The sequence below is a fragment of the Mus musculus genome, chromosome 18, assembly GCF_000001635.26.
Source record: "Mus musculus strain C57BL/6J chromosome 18, GRCm38.p6 C57BL/6J".
Taxonomy (NCBI): domain Eukaryota; kingdom Metazoa; phylum Chordata; class Mammalia; order Rodentia; family Muridae; genus Mus; species Mus musculus.
Window position 1 is genome coordinate 24,307,501 of NC_000084.6, and position 22,004 is coordinate 24,329,504.

General features: G+C 42.5%; 1 long non-coding RNA gene across 3 annotated transcripts in view; it reads left to right on the top strand.

Moving 5' to 3' along the window:
- Gm38565 overlaps nt 1–9,890 on the top strand; it is a 27,623-nt gene extending 17,733 nt beyond the window's left edge. The window contains exons 3-4 of one of the 3 annotated variants that reach the window (XR_877228.3): nt 4,941–5,087; nt 7,276–9,890. This is a non-coding gene — a long non-coding RNA (predicted gene, 38565). Of the gene's footprint in view, nt 1–1,235; nt 2,054–3,148; nt 3,522–4,940; nt 5,088–7,275 lie in introns of those variants that run through there. The other 2 variants (XR_877227.1, XR_001782516.1) reach the window with 2 other exon arrangements.
- The last annotated feature ends 12,114 nt before the right edge of the window (nt 9,891–22,004 follow it).

Genomic DNA, 22,004 nt, shown 5'->3' on the forward strand with positions numbered 1-22,004 from the left:
TCATCAGATACTAAGGGCAGCTATGTGTGAGATTGGGCAGCTCAAAGCTACTTAATCCGCAGACAACCCTAGGCACTAAGGAAAATATGTACTGACAGACTTACTTTTCTTGTTTGCAGAATTCAGTCCTTAAAAGGGTAGTCCTTTCATTTTTATAATTCTCATTAAAAGTCTTATTATTGTTGTCATTACTATTGTGTGCATATGTGTGTGTCTGCACATGACATGTCATGGCACATGTGTAGAGGTTGGAGGACAGCTTTATGGAGTCGGACCTCTCCTTCCACCCTAATGTGGCTTCTGGAGATCCAGGCTGGAGGGCTCGGGAAGCATGAGTCACCTAGCCGACCCATGACAACTTTAATTCCCCCCCCCCCCCATTGCATGTGTGTTTGTGTGATGCAGGCACACATGTAGCGTGAGGCACATGTGGAAGTCAGAAGACACCTTTCAGAAGAGGCTCTATCCTGCCACCACAGTTTCTGGGGATCACATGTAGTTGTCTGGCTCAAGTGGGTAAGCCTTTACCTGTTGAGCTGTCTCTCTGGGGCTTGAAAGGAAGATGTGTTAGGTATGTTATACAGAGGGAGGAGCGAGTATCAGTGAAGAGAATGCATTCATCTAAAGGTTTCATCTACACAGGTTACAGGAGGGAGGGTTGGTTTAACCCACAGCTCATCTGCCATTGTAACAGTCCTGTTTGTGATGTCTATCTCTGAGCAGTTCCACTATAAGCAGCCTAGTTAACGGCATTGAAATTTCTGGGTGATGTTGAGATTAAAAAGTCAGAAATCAGAACCAGAGGAGGGAGTGGGGCTTTGGGGAGCTGGCCATTTTCAGCCCCTTCTGTTTCCCAACTGTCCTTCTGGCTCCTGTCCTAGGTGACATGAAGTGAATGTCTGCTACTGCATTCATCTCTATTGCAGACCCCGGGCGGCTGGGAAAGAAAGAGTGAGGACTCAGGTGGAAGCAGGAACATGGCGGGGCAGGGAGTGAGGATTTTAAATAGCTCATCACCAGCTCTATTTTCTTCTACGTGTATATTTATGGTGTGTGTGTGTGTGTGTGTGTGTGTGTGAGAGAGAGAGAGAGAGAGAGAGAGAGAGAGAGAGGGCACAACAGTGTATCTGTAGACATCAGATGACACCCTTCATGCCAGTCTCTGCCTTCCAACTTGTTTGAGCTGGGTGACAAGCCTGAGGATTTTCCTGTGTTCTCTTCCCATTTTGATCTAGGATACTGGGACTACAGGTGTACACACTACTGCGTCTGGCTTTACGTGAGTCCTGGGCATTCAAACAAGAGCTTTACCCACAAGGCCCCAGCCCTGAGTAGACCATTCCTGTTTCATAGGATCCTCCTGCTTGGGCTCAAGACACCTAGTATTGGACACTTTCTCATCACTGAGACAAAGGTCTGAGAAATCACTTTAAGGAAGGGAAGGTTCATCTGGGCCAGGGGGCTGCAGTGCATCGCGATGGAGCCACAGGGGCAGGAGCCACAGGGGCAGGAGCCACAGGGGCAGGAGCATGCAACAGAACTCCTCCATGGTCACTGACTGAGAAGGGCAGCTCTGGCCAGAACCTAAGGCCCATCCTGGTAACTTACACTTTCTTCTTGGTTACTGTGATATAAAATATTGTGACTAAAGGCGGCACGGGAGGACAGGTTGATCTGTGGGAAGCCAAAGCAGGAACTTCAGGCAGGAACCTGGAGGTGGGTACCACTGCCCGGGGCCCCTCTTCCTATTTCATGGTCATTTGAATGAGAAGTGCTCCCAATAGTCTCGAACATATAAACTTTTGGTCCTCAGTTAGAGATGCTATTGGAGAGGTTCAGGTAGCACAGCATTCCAGGAGAGGGTAAGTCACTCGGCGTGGGCTCTGGGATCTGTGGCCTGGACTTCCATGTGGTGCTGGGTAGACCAGACTTCAGCATCATAAACAAGAAGCGCACAGCAGGCTGCGTTGAGGCCACGTGAACATCAGCAAAGATGAGGCCATGTGCTGACCTGTGCTGGGACTGTTCTTCCTGGCTAATAAATGTTATCCAAAAGGCAAATAAAATTTCTCGGGGTGGGGGGTGGGGTGGGGTGGGGTGGGATGGTGGTAACAGAATCCGTAACATTAAATTTTTCTAAGTGTTTGGGAACTTTGTCCAGCAGGTGGCGTGGGTACACCAGGAAATAGTGTAGCAGCCATTAGTCTTTCGAAGCGACTTCTGCTGTGGTTCAATGTCATTTCTAGACCCTCTGGGGTATTTAGGGACCTCGAAGAAGTGTGTACATGTGGAGTGCTATGAAATACCGAGTGGCTCAGTAGGTATGACAGATCCTTCTTCATGGATAGCTGTTACAGGCAAAAACGCAACACCATTCAGAAGAATTTCTAATGTAAGTGATAAGAGAGCTGCACACACGTTTAATCCCACAACTCAGAGGCTGAGGAGGTGATGGTACGGCCTGCTTCTGGGGAGGTGGATACGGGCAGATCCCAGAGGCTGGTTGTGAAAGAAAGCTGATGTTAGAAAGCTCTGGTTTCTGTCCACACCTGCATTTACACATGCACACACATTGTAAAAATGAGCCAAGCAGTTACTTCAGTGAAATTGAAAACAGAAAAATGTTTAAAATTTGTGGAAGCAACAGATTAATAAAATTGGGGTATCTCTGAGTAGACTGATACTTTTTTTTAAAGAATAAGTTGCTAATCAGGGACAATAAAAGGAATCCAATAGCACCAGATCCCCTAGACGCTAAGACAGTAATAAAATACTAAACCTCGAAAGTCACAGACCATCAAGCTCTCTATAATAAAGCCATCATGCAGATAGTCCTATGATTACTTTAAGCACTGGATTTGTGATCTAAAACTATATTTTTAAGATCCCAACCCATGATACATTCACCATGAATCTGTATGTTATTGTGAGATAGCTCACATGCTACAAGATTCACCGACATACAATGAATGTACTTCATAATTCTCCATGGGTTCAGACTTGTACAACTGTCTCTATGATGAATTTTAAAATGTTTCGTTACTCCACAGAGATACGTGGTACCCAGTATTAGTCATCCCCATTTCCCTGCCAGTTCCCATCCCGCGTGGCTGCTAACATACTTTGTCCATGGACTTGACTATTTCAGGCTTTTCATACAAGTGGAATGGTGATGTGTGTGAAGTCCATGATCTTCCTTCACTAACCGCGAGGTTTTCAGTGTTCCTCTGTGTTGTCATGTGTGTCAGGATGGACTTTATCGTCTTCTGCTGTTAAACAGCATTCTGTTGCATCATATGTTCAAGTTCTGGAAATGTCTTTTGCCAAGAGCCATCTAGGAGAAGCTAGAAACTAGCAGGTGATCTTCCTGAGATGGTTCTGCCATGGACTACGACAGATTTGCTTCTCTAGGCAAGGCCGAGGAGATTACATCTGAAAAAAGATTCCTGATATCAATATGCTTTTCCTGTCAGAGACAGAAGGAAAGGCCATCCAGAGACCACCCTGCCTGGGGATCCATCCCACATGCAGCCACAAAACCCAGCCACTATTGCTGATGCCAAGAAGTGCTTGCTGACAGGAGTCGGATATGGATGTCTCCTGAGAGGCTCTGCCAGAGCCTGACCAATACAGACGTGGATGCTTGCAACCAACCTTCAGACTGAGCACAGGGTCCCCAATGGAGGAGTTAGGGGAAGGACTGAAGGAGCTAAAGGGGTTTGCAACCCCATAGGAAAAACAACAATATCAACCAGCCAGGTCCCCCAGAGCTCCCAACTAAACCACCAACCAAAGTATACATGGAGGGACCCATGGCTCCAGCTGCATATGTAGCAGAGGATGGCCTTATCTGGCATCAATGGTAGGGTGGCCCTTGATCCTGTGAAGGCTCAATGCCCCAGTGTAGGGGGATGCTAGGGTGGTAAGGAGGGAGTGGTTGCGTGGGGGGAGCACCCTCATAGAAGCAGGGGGAAGGGGAGTGGAATAAGGGGTTTTTGGAGGGGAACTGGGATGGGGATAACATTTGAAATGTAAATAAATAGAATAACCAATAAAAACATTAAAAATAACAATCATAAGTTTTTGACCCATCCTTTTGAGCAGATTTCCTCAGAACTACGAAGATGTACTATCTTGTAGTGATGGTATATAAAGAAGTAGATAATGATTCTATTCAATTCTTTTTTTTTTTTTTAGAATAACAAAAAATATTTCAATTCTTTATTTGATTCAAATAAGTTTAGGAAGAAAGTTTATAGAGATGTTCTTAGTTGATAGAAAGATATAATAAAGTTAGAATCAAGAATAGAATGTTCCCACTTCTCAGAATAGTAAGTAAAGGCTACATAATAAGAAATACAGTGAGCTTTCATAATCACACGGAAAAAAAAAAGAAATAGACTTGGGACAATTTTGCTTTCAAGGAAAAACATTTAGGTCCAAGGGTAAAGTCACAGGTGTGCACTATGATAAGGCAAAGCCATGTGAAAAACTGTTGCTTTGAACTTATAATGAGTATATTATAATGAAACTCTGCTTTGAACCTAATAGCAACAACCTTCTGTAACTCCTATTCTATGGAACATTTTATCTCTGAGGCAGTTTACTAAAGAACTTTTTGTCTAAGAAGGTATAAAAATACCAGAGAAAAGAAATAAAGTTGTTGGTTGAATGGTTTGATTTGGGGAGTGCTGCCCCATCATCCATCCATCCATCCATCCATCCATCCAAATGTGTATGTCTGATTGTCTATATGTTTGTGTGTAGGCAAATGTATATATGTGTAAGCATGCATGAATACTTGTGGAGTTGATTGTAAAAGACAGTTGGCCCGGCCAGAGTGTGGGTGTGTGAATGTCTGAATGTGTATGTGTCTGTGCATATTTATCTGTTTAAAGCATTATAATTCTTTTCCTTTCCTTCCTTTCTTGTTCACAAAGTTAACCAGCATAGCCAGAGAGGCTTCTCCTGATTCACTAGAGAAAGGAGCACCAGCAATAAATCCTTTTACTTCATCCCCTGCTGTTTTACTTTGAGATGCCAAACGCCAGAGACTGCAACTTCTGGACTCAGAGGAACTCAGGCAGGTCAGCTACCACTGCAAAGTAACTTAGACTTAAGACAGGTAAATATTTTATTATAGAAAAGGCAACCCTAAGTATCTCACAAGACCAAGTCTTGCCCCTGTCAACACTTCACCCTCAGCTTACCTCAAGAGAGAACCAAGAAAGAAGAACAACCGGGGTTGGCCTCCAGGAGTCTTTAATATAAAATAATAGTCAAGTAATATTCTATGATTCTGGAAAAGGAGAAATAATAAGGATAGACAACAGCTTGGGATTGGGGGATCAAAAAGGTTCACAAAAAGGCTCTGGATGGATGTCTCAGTGGCTAAGAGCACTGGCTACTCAAAGAACCCAGGTTCCAAGCACCCATACAGTGGCATACAACCATCTATAATTCCAGTTCCAAGAGATAAAATGCCCTCTGTTGACCTCCACAGGCACCAGGTACACAGGTGATGCACATACATGCAGGCAGGCAAACATTCATATATTTAAAGTAAAATAAATGGAGCCAAAGGAAAGAAAGCCTACATGAGAAAGCCAAGCCATGACAAACTCAAGATTGCCTGCAGCTAAGTGGACTTTCTGTAAATGTAAAGCTAAGGTGAAATTTGTGTCACAGTGGAGACCACAGGATGTTGGATATATTAGAATGCTCAGGAAAGATGCAGGTATTGAGCCAGTCCAAAGTAGAGCCCATGTGCATGACACACAGAGGGACCTCACCAAGCTCACTGGAGCTCAGACGATGCCACCTTACCCCACCCTACACCACCCTACACCCTGGATGCCAGATATGGAACTATCAGAGTTAATATTTTCCCTGCTAGATTTTGGTTGTGCTTTGGTTCAGTCTTTTCTTGCTGTCCTAGAGAAGGGGTATGAACTATGTGTCACTGTATTAGAAATGTGTAACTTGCTTTAGTGTTTTAAAAAGTGTGAGGGCTATTTTTGGTTGTCAAGTTGACTACATCTGAAATGAACTACAATCTAGAAAGGGAGGGCACACCTGTGAGAGATTATTTTTGCTTGGTTTGAAGTGAGCGAATCTACTTCTAGTTTGAACCTTTGAAGTAGGAGGACACAATGTTTTGATCCAGATCTTGAGACTGGAAGACATAACTTTAAACATCTGCTGGAAGCCTATAGAAAGGTGTGGGCCTGTGTATCAGAGGCTTTCCATAAAGATCTCTGGCCTGGCCAGGTGTGAGAGTTCATGCAAAGGGAAGTGAGTGTGAGCAGGGAGGCCAAGGGGGGTGGCCGAACACCTGACATTTCTTGCAGTCACCTGCTGGGTCTCCGGGGTTGAAGGGCATGGAAGAAGGAGCCTTCCCCACAAGTCCACTCCTTCACTGGCATTAGAGCCAACTTCTTTGGTATTTCAGACCAGCTGAGACATCCAGCCTATGGACTAAAGAACTGCTGCATTTGTAGCCGTTCTGTTCATAGTCCACCATTGTTGGAGTAGCTGGACTTTAGCCTGTACATGATTCTAATACATTATGTATATTCATGCTATAAATTCTGCTACTCTAGAGAATCCTGACGAGTACACAAGAGCTCACAGTTAAGAGTTTGCTTGAGTCTCAGAGGAGAGTGGGGACTTTGAGCAGTGTTGGCACTGTTGAAAGTCTTTGAGGAATCTTGAAGCTGTCTAAATGTGTTTTGTATCACGAGAATGCCATGAGCCTTTGGTGTCACTGAATGTTATGGCTTGAATCTGAACCACTACCCAGAGACTTATATTGTGAACACAGCAGGGGGTGACTGTAGGAGGCTGTGGATATGTCAGGAGTAGGGGCCAGGCTAACAGGAGTAGGTTACTAATACAGCTCTTCAAAGGTTGTTAGCCTAGCTCCTACTTCTGGTGACTCTGCCAGCCTAAGAGATGTCTCCACTACCCTTCCAGCTCTGCTGGACAGAGTCACCTGACACAAAGTGGCTCTCCCCTCCTTGAAAAAGGATGGTCTTCCAACTCAGCATCACAGGCCCTGTTCACTTATTCAGTCTTTAATGTCTTCCAGCAAGGTTTGTCAGGTTTAGTATCTAAGTCTTATATTTCTTTAAACTTATTCCTATTTCTTGATATCGGGGAGCTAAGAAAACAGTGGGCCAATATCTATCCCTTTGTCACACTGAGTGCTTTGTGCTTCAGAAGCAAGCTCTTCCTGACTCCCCCACCTTACACCTCTTCCTTATGTTTCCCTAGAGCATAGTACGGAGCTTCCTCTGATGTTCCTTCGTCTGCCTGAAGATAGAGCCTCTAAAAATGAATGCAATTGTCATGAGTCTCTTCTTAGAAATCAAATCACTCAGGAAAGATGAACTGCATAGACTGTAGTATGAACCACATCGACTCAGATTTTTTTTCACACCCTACCATTGCTCATCCTTCCGACAGCCATGAGCATTTCCCTCAACTAAGTGACTCCCATGTTGCCTACATCCTGCCCCATTCTCCCAAATGGAGAAGCTATGTAACTTCTCGGTCTCAGGGGACTTTAGAGAAATGTTATTCTTCACATGGTCCCTGCTGCAGGTAATTAATTTGTGCGTTTTCTCCTCTCAAGCTACTATAAATTTACTTGTCTTAATTCCTTTTCTTTTGGGGTGAAGAGATACTCTGACTAATGCAACTTATATAAAAAGGCTTTAATTAGGGCTTGCTCACAGTCTCGGAGGGTGAGTCCACTGTCCTCCCAGGGAAGGAACACAACAGGAGGCAGACATGGTATTGGAGCAGGAACTGAGAATTTATATCTTATTAAGTTAGAGGAAGAATGAGAGAGACTGGTTTTGGCATGGGATTTTGAAACCTCTAAGTTTACCCAGTGATACACCTCCAATACCTCTTTCAATAAGGCCACACCCCTTAATCCTTTCCAAAAACCTCCACCAACTATTGACCAATTGTTCAAGTATGTAAGCCTATATGGGCCATTCTCATTCAAACTACCACATTCCACTTCCTGGCCCCCACTTCTATGGCTCGTAGACATAAGGAAAAAGTCCAACTTCAGAAGTCTCCATAGTCCTTCAATCTCAACTCTATTTAAAAGTCCAAAGTCTCTTCTGAGACTCAACACAATCTTGAAATTCTTAATCCCTTGTAAAATCAAAAAGCAAATTACATACTTCCAACACAGAATGGCACAAAATATACACTATTATTCCAAAAGGAGAAAAGGAGGCATAATGAGGAAATACTGAACGAAAGCTAGACTAAAACCCTAACAGAGCAAATTCCAAATCCTGTATCTCTATGGCAGATGCAAAAGGACCTTTATACAGCACTGCCCTTTCAGCTTTGCTGACTGCAAAACAGTGTTTTCTCTTGAGCTGGCTTCACCCTTAGTTAGTGCTTCCATTGTTATAAAGAGAAACCATGACCATGGCAATTGTTACAAAACAAAACATTTAACTGTGGCTGGTTTATAGTTACAGTTTAGTCCATTATCATCATGGTGAGAAGCATGGCAGCACGCAGGCAGACATGGTGCTGGAGAAGCCGAGAGTTCTACATCTTTATCTGAAGGTAACAGAAGAAGACTAGATTTATTTCACACTGGATGTGGCATAGAAGACCTCAAAGCCCTGTCTCCACGTGACACTTTCTCTATCAAGGCCATACCTCCCCCAGTGAGGCCACACTTCCTAAGAGTGCCACTCACCGTGGCCAAGCATTCAAACACATGAATCTATGGGGGACAAACCTACAAACCACCACAGCCGCCACACCCATATAGAGCTCTCTTCAGCAGCTATCCCATGGCTTTGGAATCTCCAACACCTTGTGGTCTTCAAGGCAATCCAGGCTTCACTTTCACTTTCACACAATGGCCTTTCCAGGACTCTATGCAGGGACTCCCTGCCACATACATGGCTTTCCTCATCTGCAAAGGAAAATCCCACAACCCCTTTATACCTACATCCTCTGGACTCTTGATTCCAGAGTCACATGGCCAAAGCTTCCAAGTTCTGTTTGCTTTTCTTTTGGGGTGAAGAGACACTCTGACTAATGCAACTTATATAAAAAGGCTCAGGATGGAGTCTGGCTCCATGCCGGAATTATGTTTGCTTAAGATTTCCTTTGTTGTTGTTCTTTAGGACCAGATAATGCCTTCGACCCGCTTTTCTCCACACTGCAGGGTTAGCAGGGTGGGTATCACTCCGAGGGCACCACTCTCTTTATTCCATTTCTCCTCATGGCTTTCAGCACAAACCAAGGAACCAACACTAAATTTCCTGGCGCTCTTTTTCTCCTCAAACTGCACATTTTGTATGTCTTTGTCCCCCTCCTTTGCTTTTAAAGCTGTGGATCTGCTCAAGAGTGATAATAACCATAAGGTTCAGTCAATGGCTGTCATGAAATCTCTGCCAATGATGTTAGTCCAAAACACTTCAATTCAGCCTCCCACAGAATCTTAGAACAAGGGCAGATGAAAACTAGCCACATTCTATGCCAAAATCACCAGAATGGTCTCTAGGCCAGTTGCTAATATTGTTCCCCTCTGAAACTTCTTGAGCTGGGCATCCATTGTCCATATTGCTCTCAGCATTACTGTCTTCTATTCTACTACTAGGACGGCCCATTAAGCCCTACTTAAATATTCAACTATTTTTCTAATCCAAAGTCCCAAAGTGTGCACTCCCCCAATAAGCAGCATGGTTAGGAGTGTCACAGAAATTCCTCAGTCCCTGGTTCCTACAGCTTCATAGAATCAATTATTGAGCTTCCAAAGAGCATTCTCTCTCTTACAATATAAGTATAATTGCTTTCTTAATTTTATTTTTGAATTGCAAGCTGTGGTGGTTTGAATAAGTATGGCCCCATTAGTCTCATGTGTTTGAATGTTTGGCCTATAGGAAATGGCACTATTAGGAGGTTGGAGTAGGTGTGGCTTTGTTGGAAGGAGTGTGTCACTGTGGGGGTGGACATTGAGGTCTCCTGTAGGCTTTTATTTTTCAAAATCTACTTTAATAAGCGTTCATAAATGCTTCAGCCTCCCTTCTAGCCCACCATCTACCAGAGGTGATGGAAAAGAGAGGTTAAAAGGACAAAGGGGGATGTGGACCTGTTTAGAAATAATTCCTTGGGGTGATTTCAGTCTTCCTTGTCAGGATATCAGCAGTCCAGTCCTCTAGCAGAACACCAACATGAATCAGGATCTGCAGTCCAATCCACTTGGCAACCACTACTCACAAATCAGCAATGGCAGTTTGATCCAGAAGAAACTGTGAGGCTCCACCAATAAGCCTGAGTCAGCAGAACCAGCAAGAAGACTCGAGACTATCATGAAAAGTTCTTTGGCGAGTGACTCTTTATGAAATCATGAAAAGTGAAGATCAATAATTCCATGTAAGGTGAACCAATACAAGAGAGCATCATCAGTGAAGACTAGGGAGGCAGAGCAAGAAGAACCAATGCCAGAGCCTCCTCCCACTGTCTGTGGAGTCATATTTACATCCTTTCTAAGCATCACGTATCCTCTCAACTATCTGCTTCATCAAAACATCCTTTCACCTGGCCGTCCCAGCAAAACATCATATGACATAATTGAATTTCTAAAGAAAACAGAAATTTCCATTTCAGTCTCCTATGCTCAAGCTATGTCTACTGTGGCACACAGTTTACTTCTGGTGCCTGCAGATCAAGATGTGGAATGCTCAGCTTCTTCTCCAGCACCATGTCTGTCTGGATACTGTCGTCTGTTCCACCATGATATTGAACTGAACTATAGTGTTTAGTTTTGCTCTACCTGCCTTTGCTCTGGGAAGTGAAACATGCTACCACCCCCCTCCCAGCTTCCCTTGAATCCTTGGATAAAAGATGCAGACACACAGTTGTTCATTTTCAACTTGCCTTCTTGGCACAATTACTGGGCACTGCTATCTCCCCTGTGGAAAAATGTGCCCTTACCAATTTCTCCCACCTGCCCTAAACTTCAGTTGCTAAAGTCCCCTGACCACCCACCCATAGGAGCGGCCTGTGTGGCCACCCCATTTTGAGATCTCACATGGTTGCCTGGTTCTCTGCTCTCCAAAGCATGGGGAACTGCTTCTTCCTTGCATCTGCCTCTCTCCCCCAGGGACCCAGAAGTCTTGCCTGTTCCAGCAATTGGCCCCTGTCTTTATTTTCTGGCAGATCAAGAACCAATTAGGGAATAAGACCTTAGCATCAGAACCACTCCCTACATGAATTTCTGAAACTATAAGTCAGTCCCAATTAAATGTTTTCTTTTGTAAGAGTTGCCATGGTTGTGGTGTCTCTTCACAGCAATAAAACCCTAACTAAGGCAGAAGTATATAGGGGTACAGTTGGGTTTTGTATGTCAATCTTGTATTCTGTAACTTTGTGGCACTCATTTACAAATTGTGATGTTTAGTGAATTTCTGAGTATTTCCTCATGGCTCTACATTTTATTAACATGGGTCTATTGTATGGGTTTCATTATGACATTTTCACATATAAATATAATATAATTTGATCATATCCATCAGAGTTCTTGAGTATTTTTTCTATCTGTGCATATATCTGTGGCATATGAGCATATTTGTGTGAATGTGTGCATCTGTATACTTGTGTTCATGTAAAGGTTAGCTTTGGATGTCTTCCTTGATACATTATTATTTTTTGAAACAGGGGTCTCTAACTAAACCTGGAGCCCACAAATTCATCTAGATTGGCCAGCCTATAAGCTGTGGGAAACTGTCTTTCTGCACCACTCTGTTGCTGAGTTTCAAAATGAACAGTGCCATGTTCTTTTAAGAAGGTTGTCTTAGTCATTGTTCTATTGCTGTGAAGAGACACCATGACCAGCACATTTTTCAAAAAGCATTTAATTGGGGCTGGCTTACAGTTTCAGAGGTTTAGTCCATTATCATCATGGCAGGGAGCATGGCAGATGCTGGCAGGTGCTGGAGCAGTAACTGAGAGCTTTACACCCTGATTCCAGGCAGAGCAGCAGAGCCTGGACCTGACATGGGTTTTTGAAACCTCAAAGTCAACCCCCAGTGATACACTTCCTCCAACAAGGCCACCCCCCCAATCCTTCTAATTGCTTCAAACATAACTCCTTTATGACTATGTATTCAAATATATGAGATTTACTGGGGTCATTCTTATTTGAACCAGTATATGGGTGCTAGGAGTCAAATTTCATGTCCTCATGCCCTTGTAGCAGTGTAGGGGTGGTTCTGATGCTAAGATCCTGTTCCCTGACTGATTCTTGATCTGTCAGTAAAGATGCCATGGACCAATTGCTGGGTGGAAGGAGTAGGCAGAACTTCTCGGCTTCCACAGGCAAGCTAACAGAGATGCTTTGGAGGGACAAAAGGTGACCAGCTATGTGAGACCTTTGGCTGCTTCTCCAGGCAGGAGGTTGGGGATGTTGAACTGGGACTGAATGTAACTGAGCAACTAAAGTTTGGGACAGATTTAGGGTACTCAGCTAAGAATATTGGGGAGGGCACACTAGCCATGGGAAAATAATAATGCCCAGCAATTGAGCCAATAAGGCAAATTGAAATAGAATAGCTGTATGTCTGTTTCATCATCCTTCAATACTCTCTGGGTGGGGGCTGGTAGTGCAGACTATTTCCTGAGCTTAGGTGGGGTTGCAACATAACAGAACATAGCAAAATCTTTATTCACTGAGTCATCTTTCTGGTCCAATGAATATTTTCTGTATCCTAGTCATGAGGTAGTGTGTATGTTGTAGTGTAGAGAATTCCTGCAAGTTATTCTCTGATCACAGAGTCCCAGGATCCCGGGATCCCAGGATTTTGGTCATACCAGGATCTCAGGGTCCCAGAGGCAGCCTGACTCCCAGGATCACTGACACACCCAGGATCTCAGGAACACGGGACCTCAGAATCACAGGATCACAGATACAGCTGGACTCTGAGGAGTTCTGACACAACCAGGATCAGAGGAAGGACAGGCTCATGTAAGATATAGTGAGGGCAGGTAGCACTAGAGATAATCAAATGGCCAGAGTCAGGCATAAGAACATAAGCAACAGAAACCAAGGTTACTTGGCATCATCAGAACCCAATTCTCCTACCATAGCAAGTCCTGGATACATCATCACACCAGAAAAGCAAGATTCAGATATAAAATCACTTCTCATGGTGATGATAAAGGACTTTAAGAAGGACATAAATAAGGAGAACACAGGTAAACAGCTAGAAGCCCTTAAAGAGGAAACACATAAATCCCTTAAAGAATTATAGGGGGGCTGGTGAGATGGCTCAGTGGGTAAGAGCACCTGACTGCTCTTCCAGACTGCTCTTCCAAAGGTCCAGAGTTCAAATCCCAGCAACCACATGGTGGCTCACAACCATCCGTAACGAGATCTGACTCCCTCTTCTGGGGTGTCTGAAGACAGCTACAGTGTACTTACATATAAATAAATAAATCTTTAAAAAAAAGAATTATAGGAAAACATAATCAAACAGGCAAAGGAAATGAACAAAACCATCCAAGATCTAAAAATGGAACTAGAAACAAAAAAGAAATCACAAAGGGAGACAACCTTGGAGTTAGAAAACCTAGGAAAGAGATCAGGAGTCATAGATTCAAGCACCACCAACAGAATACAAGAGATAGAAAAGAGAATCTCAGGTGCAGAAGATAACAGAAAACATTTACACAATAGTCAAAGAAAATGCAAAATGCAAAAAAACTCCTAACCCAAAACATCTAGCAAATCCAGGACACAATGAAAAGACCAAACCTAAAGATAATAGGTATAGAAAGAGAGTGAAGATTCCCAACTTAAAAGGTCAGTAAGTATCTTTAACAAAATTATAGAAGAAAACTTTCCTAACCTAAAGAAAGAGATGTCCATGAATATACAGAAGCCTAGAGAACTCTAAATAGACTGGACCAGAAAAGAAATTCCTTCTGTCACATAATAATCCAAACACCAAATACACTGAACAAAGAAAGAATTTTGAAAGCAGTAAGGGAAAAAGATCAAGTAACATATAAAGGCAGACCTATCAGAATTACACCAGACTTCTCACCAGAGACTATGAAAGCCAGATGATCCTGGGCAGATCTCATACAGACCCTAAGAGAACACAAATGCCAGTCCAGGCTACTATACCCAACAAAACTCTCAATTATCATAGACAGAGAAAACAAGATATTCCATGATTAAACCAAATTTATACAATATCTTTCCACAAATCCAGCCCTACAAAGGATAATAGATGGAAAACACCAACACAAGGAGGAAAACTACACCCTAGAAAAGGCAAGAAAATAACCTTTCAACAAACCCAAAAGAAGATAGCCACACAAACATAATTCTACCTGTAACAACAAAAATAACAGGAAGTAACAAATATTTTTCCTTAATATCTCTTAATATCAATGGACTCAATTCCTCAATAAAAAGACATAGACTAACAGACCGGATATGTGAACAGCATTTTGCTGCATACAGGAAACACAACTTAGTGACAAAGACAGACACAACCTCAGAGTAAAAGGATGGAAAACAATTTTCCAAGCAAATGGTCCCAAGAAACAAGTTGGAGTAGCCATTCTAATATCAAATAAAATCAACTTTCAACCTAAAGTTATAGAAAACGATAAGGAAGAAAACTTCATCCTGGTCAAAGGAAAAATCTACCAGGATGAACTCTCAATTCTGAACATCTATGCTCCAAATGTAAGGGCATCCACATTCATAAAAGAAATTTTAGTAAAGCTCAAAGCATACATTGTACCCCACACAATAATAGTGGGAGACTTCAACACCCCACTCTCAGCCATGGACAGATTCTGGAAACAGAAACTAAGAAGAAACATGAGTTATGAACCAAATGGACCTAACAGATATTTTTAGAACATTTCATCCTAAAGCAACAGATTATACCTTCTTCTTAGCACCTCGTGGTATCTTCTCCAAAACTAACCATATAATTGGTCATAAAACAGGTCTCAACAGATACAAGAAGTTTAAAATAATCCCTTGAATCCTATCAGATCACTATGAATTAAGGCTGGTCTTCAATAGCAACAAAAACAACAGAAAGCCCACATACACATGAATGCTGAACAGTGCGCTAGTAAATAATAACTTGGTAAAGGAAGAAATAAATAAAGAAATTAAAGATTTTTTAGAATTTAATGAAAATGAAGACATATCATACCAAAACTTATGGGACACAATGAAAGCAGTGGTTAGAGGAAAACTCATAGCTCTAAGTGGCTCCAAAAAGAAACTGGAGAGAGCTTACACTAGCAGCTTGACAGCACATCTGAAAGCTCTAGAACAAAAAGAAGCAAAGACACTCAACAGGAGTAGTTGGCAGGAAATAATCAAACTCAGGACTGAAATCAACCAAGTAGAAACAAAAAGAACTATGCAAAGAATCAACAAAACCAGGAGCTGGTTCTTTGAGAAAATCAACAAGATAGATAAACCCTTAGCCAGACTAACCAGAGGGCATAGAGACAGTATCCAAATTAATAAAATCAGAAATGAAAAGGGAGACATAACAATGAAAATGGTGGCAATTCAAAAAATCATCAGATCCTACTACAAAAGCTTATACTCAACAAAATTGAAAAATTTGGATGAAATGGACAATTTTTTAGACAGATACCAGGTGCCAAAGTTAAAACAGGATTAGATATGGCAAAAGACACCGTCAATAAGACAAAAAGACTACCAACAGATTGGGAAAGGATCTTTACCTATCTTAAATCAGATAGGGGACTAATATCCAATATATATAAAGAACTCAAGAAGGTGGACTCCAGAAAATCAAATAACCCCATTAAAAAATGGGGCTCAGAACTGAATAAAGAATTCTCACCTGAGGAATACCGAATGGCAGAGAAGCACCTGAAAAAATGTTCAACATCCTTAATCATCAGGGAAATGCAAATCAAAACAACCCTGAGATTCCACCTCACACCAGTCAGAATGGCTAAGATCAAAAATTCAGGTGACAGCAGATGCTGGCGAGGATGTGGAGAAAGAGGAACACTCCTCCATTGTTGGTGGGATTGCAAGCTTGTACAACCACTCTGGAAATCAGTCTGGCGGTTCCTTAGAAAATTGGACATAGTACTACCGGAGGATCCAGCAATACCTCTCCTGGGCATATATCCAGAAGATGTCCCAACTGGTAAGAAGGACACATGCTCCACTATGTTCATAGCAGCCTTATTTATAATAGCCAGAAGCTGGAAAGAACCCAGATGTCCCTCAACAGAGGAATGGATACAGAAAATGTGGTACATTTACACAATGGAGTACTACTCAGCTATTAAAAAGAATGAATTTATGAAATTCCTAGCCAAATGGATGGACCTGGAGGGCATCATCCTGAGTGAGGTAACACAATCACAAAGGAACTCACATAATATGTACTCACTGATAAGTGGATATTAGCCCAAAACTTAGGATACCCAAGATATAAGATACAATTTGCTAAATGCATGAAACTCAAGAAGAATGAAGACCAAAGTGTGGACACTGTGCCCCTTCTTAGAATTGGGAACAAAACACCCATGGAAGGAATTACAGAGACAAAGTTTGGAGCTGTGATGAAAGGATGGACCATGTAGAGACTGCCATATCCAGGGATCCACCGCATAATCAGCTTCCAAACGTTGACAGCATTGCATACACTAGCAAGATTTTGCTGAAAGGACCCAGATATAGCTGTCTCATGTGAGACTATGTGGGGCCTAGCAAACACAGAAGTGGATGCTCACAGTCAGCTATTGGATGGATCACAGGGCTCCCAATGGAGGAGCTAGAGAAATTACCCAAGGAGCTAAAGGGATCTGCAGCCCTATAGGTGGAACAACATTATGAACTAACCAGTACCCCGGAGCTCTTGACTCTAGCTACATATGTATCAAAAGATGGCCTAGTTGGCCATCACTGGAAAGAGAGGCCCATTGGACACACAAACTATATATGCCCCAGTACAGGGGAACGCCAGGGCCAAAAAAATGGGAATGGGTGGGTAGGGAAGTGGGGGGGAGGGTATGGGGGACTTTTGGGATAACATTGGAAATATAATTGAGGAAAATACATAATTAAAAAAAAACAGGATCAGATAAACCATCTAAACAGTCCTGTAACCACTAAAGAAATAGAAGCAGTTATTAATAGTCTCCCAACCAAAAAAAAAAAAAAAAAAAAAAAAAGGCCCAGGACCAGATGGGTTTAGTGGAGATTCCATCAGACCTTCAGAGAAGACCTAACTCCAATACTCTTAAAACTATACCACAAAATAAAAACAGAAGGAACACTACCCAATTCATTCTATGAAGCCACAGTTACACTGCATATTCTATCTTGGAGATGGAATGGTTTTTGTCTCATTGGGAACTTGTCACAATTTCCTTTCATAGAGGACTTCATAAGAGTTTTTTTTCCGGGGCTGGAGAGATGGCTCAGAGGTTAAGAGCATTTGACTGCTCTTCTGAAGGTTCTGAATTCAAATCTCAGCAACCACATGGTGACTTACAACCATCCTTAATGACATCTGACTCCCTCTCCTGGTGTGTCTGAAGACAGCAACAGTGTACTTACATATAAAATAAATAATAAATAAAATCTAAAAAGAAAAGAGTTTTTTTCCCTACTTCTATCATGTTTAATATTCCAAATAGATTTTAAAAACTATTAAAAAATAGTTGAGTGGATATTACTTTTAGCTTCAGAACATATCATGTATATTTAAGAGGCATTTAACTTTTATAAATTATTTTGATGACTTAAGAAATGTTAATGCTGGGGGCTGGCGAGATGGCTCAGTGGTTAAGAGCAGTGACTGCTCTTCTGAAGGTCCCGAGTTCAAATCCCAGCAACCACATGGTGGTTCACAACCATCCGTAACGAAATCTGATGCCCTCTTCTGGAGTATCTGAGGACAGCTACAGTGTACTTACATATAATAAATAAATAAATCTTAAAAAAAAGTTAATGCTTAGTTGTATATTTTAAAATAAATTTTATTAGTTTAATAAAAAATACTTTAAAAGGACATCCAGAAAAGCATATATATATATATATATATATATATATATATATATATATATATATATATATATATATACACATATATACCACTATGACCTGTGATTCCCCTAGCACCTACCAGTGAGATTTTAGATTACCTTATCCTTCTGGAGAGTCCCCCTGTTCCCTATAAGAAGGTCTATGTGTCTTTGTCTGGGTTTGCTATTTTATAGAATGGATGGCCCCTGCATGCTGATTGTTTCTGCAGAATAAATGCTCATTGTTTTTGCATACTGAGTCTGGGTCTTTGGACTCTTACAGAGGATGTATTGCATAATGAGGCAAACTGCTCTCCACACCCCAGGAAGAAGAAGAAAGAAAGACAGAAAGACAGAAAGAAAGACAGACAGACAGACAGACAGACAGAAAGAAAGAAAGAAAGAAAGAAAGGAGGGAAGGAAGGAAGGAGGGAGGGAGGGAGGGAGGGAGGGAGGGAGGGAGGAAGGAAGGAAGGAAGGAAGGAAAGAAGAAGAAGAAGAAGAAGAAGAAGAAGAAGAAGAAGAAGAAGAAGAAGAAGAAGAAGAAGAAGAAGAAGAAGAAGAACCGTGGTAGTGGGGCTCTGTTCTTTCCTTTAACGACACAAGCTCCCAACAGTTTAAAACCTCCCATAAATAAGCCTTTTGTCCTAGCAATCCCATCCGAAGCCAACAATGCCAAGCTGGAACCAAGCCTTTAACACATAGTCCTTTGGAGAACATTTCCGTTCAAGCTACAGCCCCTGTAGAACAGATTCTAAAATCTCAACTCATCACACTTGTTTGGGTCCTATGACCCCATCCAAGTGGGTGAACTGTGCTAGGTGGCTTTGCTCGTTTGCCGACACAACCCACTTTGAACCAGTCAGATGTTTCTTTGGGTTTTCTGTGGGTTCTCAGGGATTTGAAATACAGGGTTCCTTTAATCTGGGGAACAGACTTGGGTAGTTTATAGCCTTAGAATCAGAGTCTGTGGATGGATAAGTGAGGGAGGTCAGAGAATCTGAGCCTCTTGCTGGTGGGAATGCCTGTGTCAGTTTTCTCTGCACTGTGACCAGAGAAGTAGTGTGGATGCAGAGAAGCCTCCAGGGGTTCCGCGGCCCAAGTGCTCCCTGGTGGATGCTAATTGCAACCGCAGGGCACTCGAGCCAGCTCTGCCCTCCAGGAGCCCAAAACTTTCCTCAGACTCTCTCCCACCCCAGGTAAATCACCCCAACTGCACCCCAGTTAACACAGGGCTTTTCAGAGATTGGAAAAATAACAACTTATTGTGAAGAGAGGCTGCTGAGAGGCAGGCTGGTAGCGATTTGGAGATGCGTCACTTTCTCTGGGTTCTATGACACATTTGCATTTAAATAGCTTCTTGATCTCTTTGTCTGAACTTCACAAGAGCACTGCCTTCAAAGAGCTGACTAACTGGGTGGCCCTGCTCAGTTTTGACTTTGTGTGTTGTGTTAGTCTGGACATCCTAGTTCAGGAGACACTCACAAATGCAAGGCTTAATTAGCTTTTTGGTTGTTGTTCTTTTTGGTTAAAACTCATGTAGCTCCCGGGACTGCTATCCTTCCTGTCCTTCCTCTGAGCATTTCTCCATGGGAACAGACCTCACCTTGTGGGATTCTTCTGTGGCCAGGGCTGGAGACAGGTCAGCGTCTGTCCTGGACAGCTAAGGGTTGCTGGGATTGGTTCATACCTCCCTCAAGAGCTTGTTCTTACATTTTCAGGCATTTTACAAGCCACTTCCTCAACAGTCACCAATACAGAATAAATGACTGAGCCTGTAACAAGTTACATTCAAAAGAACATGAATGTCCAAAGCTCACTATTGTCATTATTGAATGGCATGGCATGTCACTCAATGCCGTGAGGTCATCCACACTAATGTGTTTCTGACGTAAGTGTATTTGATGGTATTCAGTGAGCTTCTGCCTCAAACAAGTTACAGTGGCAGAATTCATTTACAAGGCAGTAGCCTCCTTTTCTTTAAGTCCAAGGGTTGTTTTTCACTGTTTACCACTATACACAGACTGTTAACAAAGGACAAAACTGCAGCTTTCTTCACCAAGAAGCCTAGCACTTCTTCATCTGTCCTAAGGCGTTCTGCGTCCCCCTCTCTGCTCCCCAACAATCCTATGTGTAGAATATCTGTCAGCTCCAGATGGGATAGGATAAAGGATAAGAAATTGTTCCATCTACCTCTTTAGTTTCCTTGGCTGGTTTGTTTTCTGTTGCTACAACAAAATGCCTGAGTCTAGATGTCTTATAAAGAAAAGATGTATACTTAACTACACAGTTATGTAGGTTCAAGATCATAGCACCAATATTTCTACATGGTGAGATTTCACATGGTGGCATTATATGTATACACACAAATACTCCACATTACATAAGTAAGTAAATGAATGGCAATAGCATCCACAAATGACAGCCTTGGGTCCCTCCATCAACAAATGATTCTCTTGCTAGGGACGAATGACTGCTAAACTTGAGAGGACTTGCATAGTATTGAGGGAAAAAATTGATATGTCTATGTAAATGAATCAAATGTTGTTGGAGACCAACGTTTATACCCTCAAAAAAAAAAAAACTCTGTACACACTTGCTCAGGAGTCTCATAACATATTTACATTTCGATTCCCAATAGTAGCGAAATTACAGTTATGAGTAGCAACAGAAATAATTTTATGGTTGGGGGTCACCACAGCATGAGGAACTGTATGCAAGGGTCATGACAGTAGGAAGGTGAGAACCACTGAGATCCTTACCATGTCCCTACTGCCTGCTTCAGGCATTGCCACTTCCCTGGCTCTCAGAGCCCCAGCACTGTACGTGATGGTCCATTTACTTCTTAGAATGAGCCTCCCAGATAGACAGGGAGCATGTCTTTGCTCATGTTAGCTAGTTATGAAGGGAAAAGAGGAATATGTGATTGTTCTGAGTTGGCCAAGGAAAAGCATCCTTTCTGTCAAAAAAGACAGCCATCCAAATGGCCAGATGCCAAGTACCCCTGCCCTTCCACTCCATGGTCTCCCGTCCTTGTGTCCTGTGGATCCTACCTGACCTGCTGGGCCCTCTATTGTTACTGGACTTAGCTTAGGGTCACAGTCTGTACACACCAAGCCAGGTTTGGTCACCTGTCCTCAATAAGCCCACTAAAACAACCAAAATATAGTGAAAAGCAACAGCAGCAAAGAAAAAAAAAAGATTTATTTAATGTGGCTGTGATGAAAAGAAAGACAAAGAGATTCTGCCCTGTCCTAGTGAAGACTATTGTGATGAAGCACCAGGACCAAAGTAAGTTGGGGAGCAAACGGTTTATTTGACTTATGCTTACACATCACAGTTCATCACTGAAGGAAGTCAGGGTAGGAACTCAACCAGGGCAGGACCCTGGAGGCAGGAGCTGATGCAGAGGCCCTGGAGGAGTGCTGCTCCCTGTCTTAGTCAGGGTTTCTATTCCTGTACAAACATCATGACCAAGAAGCAAGTTGGGGAGGAAAGGGTTTATTCAGCTTACACTTCCATACTGCTGTTCATCACTGAAGGAAGTCAGGACTGGAACTCAAGCAGGTCAGAAAGCAGGAGCTGATGCAGAAGCCATGGAGGGATGTTCCTTACTGGCTTGCTTCCCCTGGCTTGCTCAGCCTGCTCTCTTATAGAACCCAAGACTACCAGCCCAGAGATGGCACTACTCACAAGGGGTCCTCCCATCCTTGATCACTAATTGAGAAAATGCCTTACAGCTGGATCTCATGGAGACTTTCCTCACCTGAAGCTCCTTTCTCTGTGATAACTCCAGCTGTGTCAAGTTGGGCCAGTACAGTCGGGCTTGGTGGGAAGCATCCTTATCATCTGGGCCATCGCACCTGCCCCATTATGGTTTTTACTTTAAGATTTTATTT